Here is a 6,956-nt window from a genome sequence, read left to right on the forward strand (position 1 = left end):
TTTCTCCCCTTGACGAGGCTAACGGTGCTTTATTTTGTAGAGTTTGTCGGAGAAGTAGGACGATAACGTCGAATCAAACGAGAGAGAACAAACCCCTTTTATGCAGATCCAAACCCCCTAGATATTTCGATTCCGGTCGTTTATCTCGTGTTTCTTCAGTGGTTGTGGTTGGGGTGCTAACATTTGCTCCAGGTTTGGGTCAGCTGCAGTGGTTGCTAAAATATGGATATTGGCTATACCCCTATTAAGCATATCCTGGGCATAAGCATCGGTTTCTCTTTTGGCTGCGGCTAGTGCTCTCTGGTCTTGTAACTTTTTCATACGCTTTCTACGCTCGTGTGCTCCCCTACTGAACCATCCCCGCTTTTTATGAGGAAATGGCTCTTCAGATTGAGCCTTAAATACGAATATTCCTTCTTCTATATCAGCAGAGTACCCCGAGAGGGCAGGCTGAGAAGAGGCACCTTCGTTGCTAGGCGAACCAGACAATTGACGATACGCGTCAGATGGTCGTTGGTCGTTTGTCGTTGGTCGCTCATACTGTAAACTAACAAATAGTCAGATAACACATAACAAGAAAATACAATTATGCATGTATTCCCGTTATTTATTTCCTAACACTTTGAATTTTTTGATGTCAGCATAACACTTCTGTGGCTGAATCAGTGGCATAGCTCTGATACCACCTTCTTTCACAACCCCCGTCCCTTACCCCGGGAGCGGGCGGCCGTGAGCCAGTTTCGGTGGTATCTTGTTATTGTCTAATTTGGCAGCGGAATTTTGATCAGGACCGTAGTTAGGAAATATTTTATCAGAGTAAAATACCACATTTTCATAACATTAAACACATGGGTAAAACCCAAGTTTTCAGTACACACATTTCATAGGAATAAACCCTATTTTTATTTAAGAAAAGCATCTTTTTATTTTAGGTAACTTTATTGCCACTTTTCCAAGCCTTAAGTGCTGTCCAACTGGCTTCTATTTGGCTTTCACATATTGTTACCTGAAACACGTTTTAAAAACATTTTGTCAGTGGGAAATATTGGTGAGTGAATTCCAGTTTAATCAAGTTTAAGTAAAACCCAGTGTACAGTATTGAGGGCGATCTCGCAATTATATTTGTTTCAAACTTATACCAATTATCACCCTTGGTACTGTCAGACTCAACTTGTGGAAATGTTACTCCTTGACCAGGTGGTAACAAATTTTGTATACAAAACCCCAACATACCCATGATAATTGTATTCTTACAAATACTCAATAACTGCTATTCGCCTGGAAAAATATTTAAGGTTTTGTAAAAACAATTAATAAAAGGTTTTCAAAAAGTGGATCAACTCACATTGCTGTCTTAGAGTTTTCAGTAAGGATTTCCTGGGAATAATCTATAAATTACACAAATGCACGTGTGTTAGTATAATAACCCATTTTAACATTAGTAATACCCTCCCCGAGATGGCATTCCAACGACTACGTCGGCCAGAACCACGACAGCCGTTACGGAACCCTAGATCAATCGGGCAGAGTATCTAATACGTCTCCAGGGGTTATAATACTTACATCGTAGCAGAACCTCGCTATTTAGGGGGGGGGGGTATTAGACCCGAGTTTAATGCCTATAATTCAGAAATTGAGATTTGAGAAACGTTTGTGAGCGATCGTCCTCACGCGACCCGCGTAAAACAAAGACAAGGGTTACGCGGCCCGTGTCAACCCTGGTCAAACATGTAGCTAGTCCGAGTCAGCGAATAGGGTCAACACACGTCGGCCACGTGGCCACACCGGGCTGCGCCATGTTTCTGATCTTACGCGGCCCGCGTAAGTGTAAGCTAAGGCTTACGCGGCCCGCCTAAACTTAAGTTTCAGATTTTTAATTATTTTTAATATTATTTAATATATTTGAGGCCCGTATTCGCGTATGGGGTGTATTTTGGGACATATTGGGATATTTTAAATATTTTTAGGGTGTCGGAAAAATTATGAGGGTGTCGGTTTACGTTAGGGTTGTTATATTGGAGGCCGACTTCAGAGACTATGCACAAAAGATTTCAGAAATTGAAACATTTCTATACTTCTCACTTCTACTCATTCTACTTTTTCATCTTTTTCTGATTGAATCCATGGACAGAATGACCAAAATTTTCCACAGATTGTTTAAAACATGTTTTTGATAAACCCTTGAAAAATTTGGCTAAAAAACATAATCAGAATCATCAAAAATTTGTTAAAATATGTAAAAACACGTAACTTGAAAACTCGTACACAGGAACCATTCGCGTGAATAGACCCCACTCGCACGAAGAGATTTGTTTGTACCGATTTTGTTCCATTCGCACGAAGTGATTTTTTGACTTGTTTGACTGATTTTCAGGGTTCTTTTGCACGAAATTTGAGAATTTGACAAGATGGAAAACGAGTTTTGTAACGCCTTTGCTACATCATCTACCTCAATGGCCAAGAATTTGAATCTTGACAACGAGTTTGGTACATCTGTCAAACCACCGAAATTGATGATCATGGATGAATTTAACGGTTGGCGAGAAAGATTTTGTAACTTGGTGCAAGCGAACTCTATGGAGTGCTAGTTTTCGATTCTAGAAGAGTATACTGAACCTTTAAACGAAAGTGCACACAAGAAAACTTTATTGCAATATAATCAGCAAGAAAAAGATACGTTTGTTAGAGAAAAGAAGATGGTGAATTACTTTCAACAACAATAAAAGATGATATTTTTACTCTTTTACAGCACAGTGGAACCATTCATTCGATTTGGACCGCGTTAAAGAACAAATATGAAGGCGGTAAAGAGATGTTGAAAAGTAAGAAGGCATTGATCTAGAAAGAGTTTGATATTTTCTCTTGCTTAAAAGGTGAATCGTTAAAGCAACTCATCGAGAGATATTACCATCTGATAGTTGAGATGAGATAGATGGGTATAAATAAAGAGCAAGATGAATTAGTGGATAAGTTAGTTGACGCCCCTACCACAGGGTGGAGATTAGTCAACTTATATCATGATCCTCAAATTCTGGCAAGTAATGATGGAAACCTTGAATAAGTATTTAACTTCAAAAATTGGAGGAGCTGACCAAATCAATCAATGCATTGTCACAATCATGTATGGACTCATCACTAGGTTCAACGTTGATTATGGGACAGAAATATTCAACTTGATGAAGAGGTCAGTTCTTACCAAGACTGGAAGGATAACGTCCCACTTACCCTATCCCAGATTTTGGTCAATCATCATTGCTGAAACTTTTGAAGATAGAAATGTGGAGCTGCCTACCTTAGAAAATATCTGGAGGTCACCAATCATGAAGCCATGGTGTGCAACACAAGGTTGGACATCTAACAAAGATGTACCAATCTTACCAGAAAGTATGCTATGTCTGATAGTAGAAGACTCACCATACAGGAGGCTGTATGAAAACATTTTGAACAAGGACGATGAGCAAATAGAAGTATATGATAGCAGCTCCTCACCAGAAGATGATGTTCAGATGTATGTGGCACCAGAAGCTGATGAAGCAAGGGAACAAGAGCAGCATGATACCAGAATCTCACCAGATCTGATGGAAACTGGTGATCAAGTGGAACAAAATCCAGAAGCATAGAAACTCAATAGATTCTGATTCTAAAGAACCTGTTAAAGTGAGTTATAGAATTATGCATAGAAAATCTGATTCAATAATTGAGGAGAATGTTAGTTTATGTACGTAAAATACAACATATAAATATTTCAAATACGGCGTAAAATCAACCCTTTTTCGGTACTAATGTTGGAAAAAGCATGTTTCTTTGTTCCTTTTTAATTAACAGGGCCAAAAAGAGCTAAAACGAACAAAAGAAGCAAATTTACAACAAAAACCAACATAAATACAAAGAAGGAGGATTGACACGACTCACCAAGCCCCCATCCACATCCAAACCAACAAAAATAACAAGATCAGAAGCTTTAGCACAGGGCCGTGCCCAGTCAAGATTCTTTGCAGAAGAAAAGACAACAACAAAAGATAAATCAGAAGACCAACACAGGGCCATGCTAACTCAACACGGGGCATGGACAACTCTAAGATTCGCACAATCTGAGATAGTACATCAAGTACAATGGCCAAGGGTCGTGCTGTTGATGCACGAGGCCGTGTTAGTACAAGTTCTAACACTGTAGTTAATGAATAGGAGAGATATTGAAGGCCACGGGGCCGTGCCAGGAGGGCACGGGCCGTGTTGGTTGTCTGAATTCAGCTATAAATAAGGGTGCTTGGTTTCATTCCAATCCATCCCTTGGCAAACCACTTCTCTTACACTTGCCACCACTCCACCACCACTACAACACCAACACCCACCACCATCATCCATCTTCCATCATTTAGAGTGTGTAGTAGTCTTGGGATCCAAGATCGATCGTAAGAGTTCTTGTCATACAAAGGCCATGCTTGGCTAAACTCTTACATCACTTGGTGAAGACAAATCTTTTATGTGTTACTTTTTGATTTCCAACCTTTGGCTCCTTTTTATTTGGGTATGTATTAATCACTTTAATAACTAGTTTTCTATACAGAAGGCGTAAATTTATTCAACCATTCTTCATGTTTTGTTGATTCACTCATTCTTGTCTTTACGGTCTATATAAAGCACGTTAACTGTCTGGAAGGGCGTTAGAAGGGTGGTTGGGTAATTCTATGTCTCTTTCAGTGTATAGATCCTGCAAGAACCTGGTTCAAGCTTAGTAAAACTTCACGAGTGGGCGGTAATGTCCGCCTCGGGAGAAGTAAGAAACCGCCTGAATCCCTTATCTATAAACTACTATTAAAACTTTAAACTGACCCTGTGGGACTGTATCCTTGCTGACTCAACCAATGGGTTGAGGGTAACGCTTCCTGGAAGGGGGCCTACCACTTTTCACATTAATAACTTAACTATCTTTCAATAATCCAACCTTGCGGGACTGTATCCTTGGTGACTCGGACCAATAAGTTGAGGGTAACGCTGCCTGGAAGGGGGCGTACTACTACAACTTAAAGATAATTACTTAAAATGCCCAAAGTGCGGAAATCATTAAAGGATAAATAAAAGAGGAGTTGGAATCAAGTGATTCCTTCTTGTCTGTTTGTTTTTCCTTATATTTTATTTTTGCTTTTTAGTTTATCTTTTTATAACTTTCAAAACTTTTCATCAAAATTTGGTTAGATTAGATGTTATCGATAAGCCGGTATTAAAAGCTCGTGTGTCCTTGGACGACCTCGGTATTTTGCCATCACTATATTATGTCCGCGATGGGTGCACTTGCCCTAACGTGTGTGTAGAGTGATAGTATTATGTCGTGTTTTATAAATTTAAAACTTGATTCACGAGTAAAAAGAGCTAAAATATATCTAAAAATATATAACCACACCCTCACACGTTAAGTTTTTGGCGCCATTGCCGGGGACACAAGGATTTTGAGAAAGCTTAAAATTAGCAGCTTATCAAATTCTAAACATTTTTCAAAACTGTGTGCCCGTTTTCAAAACTTGTTTTTCTTTTTACAGTAGGTTTAACATAGGGCCGTGCCACTGGGACACGCCCCCGTGCTGCAAATTCTTAGAAAAACTTTTTCAAATGCCCAGATACAGACTTGCCCACGGGGTCGTGCCAGTTCAGCACGGGCCATGGTCAGCAATCTGTTAAATTTTAATCTTCTGTTGTCTGATCCCGAGGCTCGTTATTCTTCTGGGTATCTTCCAATACAATGGATTACTACGCAGAAGACTATAACTACTATATTGAGGAAGATTATAAGGAACCTTATTGTACCATTTGTGGTGAATCCATTCGGTACAACATTGTTACCTTTTTCAACCACCAACCTCATACACCACATATGAAGAACCAAGGTTTGAGCTCCCAAAGTCAAGCTTTGACTGGGATACCAATCCGTTTGAAACATACGACACGCCACCAACAATTAGTCCCGAAGCCGAAAGCCTGATACAAAGTCTCAAAAATCTAGAAATCTTAATTAAAAGATCTCGTGAAAAGGAAGAGACCATTTGTACTAAAGAGGTAATAACCGAAGAGGTAAAAAATAGAAGAGCAACAAAACGAAAAACTCATGCATGAACCAAACTAAGAAGAAGGTAAGTCTAAAACTAACGATTTTAAAACAGAACAAAACTTTCAAGAAATTCACATTTTAGAACCTTCTTTTGTAAACCATTGTTTGGTATCTTCTCATGCCAAGTTTTTAAAAGAGTTAAACACTATTACTAAATCGAAGATTTAGTTAGTGGTGTGTGTTAGCTGTGATATGTTTTTATTGATATTTTAAGCCCATTTAACGCATTAGTCAAGTTTTAAATTTATGAAACATGATATTTTACTAACACTAAACACACACTTGGGTAAGTGCACACATCGTGAGCGTAATATAGCGTTGGTAAGATACTGAGGTCGTCCAAGGACACAAGAGCTTTTAATACTGGTTTATCCTCAACGTCTAATCAATCCAACTTTTTTGAGAAAAGGTTTTAAACATAAAAATAAGAACTAAAAATGCAGAAATAAAGATAAAATAAAAACAGATAGACAAGATGATTCACTTGGATCCGACTCGCCTTTAATGTATCCTTTGATGATTTTTGCACTTTTGGACTTTTTAAGAGATTATCTTAGTTATAGTAGTAGGCCCCTCTTTTGAAGGTGACGTTACCCTCAACCTAGTGGTTTGAGTCAGCAAGGATACAATCGCAAAGGGTCGGAATATTGAAAGATAATTAATTAAGTTATTAATGCGAAAAGTGGTAGGCCTCTCTTTTGATGGTGACGTTACCCTCGGCTAAGTGGTTTGAGTCAGCAGGGATACAATCCCAAGTAGCCAGTTTAATGTATTAATAGTAGTTTACATATGAGGGGATCAAGCTATTCACACCTCCGCCATCCAATACCAGCGGGTATTGAAGGAGGTCCTA

Source organism: Helianthus annuus, chromosome 14 (assembly GCF_002127325.2).
Source record: "Helianthus annuus cultivar XRQ/B chromosome 14, HanXRQr2.0-SUNRISE, whole genome shotgun sequence".
NCBI classification, from domain to species: Eukaryota; Viridiplantae; Streptophyta; class Magnoliopsida; order Asterales; family Asteraceae; genus Helianthus; species Helianthus annuus.